Raw genomic sequence first — 379 nt, forward strand, 5'->3', positions numbered from 1 at the left:
GAGTTTTCCTTCACAGATTTATTATTACTATTATTATTGTTGAGAAAAAAGGCTTCAGCGAGGCCGGGAGAGTTTAGAGGATTTTCTTCCCCCCAGCCCCGGGGTTTTTCCCGCCCGCTCCTGGCCCACGGAGAGCAGGGACGCGAGTCCCGATCCGCCTCTTACCGTCTCCCTTTTCCTCTTGTTCTCCCTGCCGTCCGCCTTCTTGAGTTCTGCTTTGAAGCCCTCGGTGTCCCCGGGCTGGCTGTCCTTTGCCAGCACCTCCATCAGGTAGGCGATGTAGCTGGTGGCCAGGCGCAGGGTCTTGATCTTGGAGAGCTTGGTGTCGGCGGGCACGTTGGGGATGCACTCGCGGAGCTCGGCGAAGGCGCTGTTGATG

This window comes from Geospiza fortis, unplaced genomic scaffold, assembly GCF_000277835.1.
Source record: "Geospiza fortis unplaced genomic scaffold, GeoFor_1.0 scaffold55, whole genome shotgun sequence".
In the NCBI taxonomy this organism is placed as follows: domain Eukaryota; kingdom Metazoa; phylum Chordata; class Aves; order Passeriformes; family Thraupidae; genus Geospiza; species Geospiza fortis.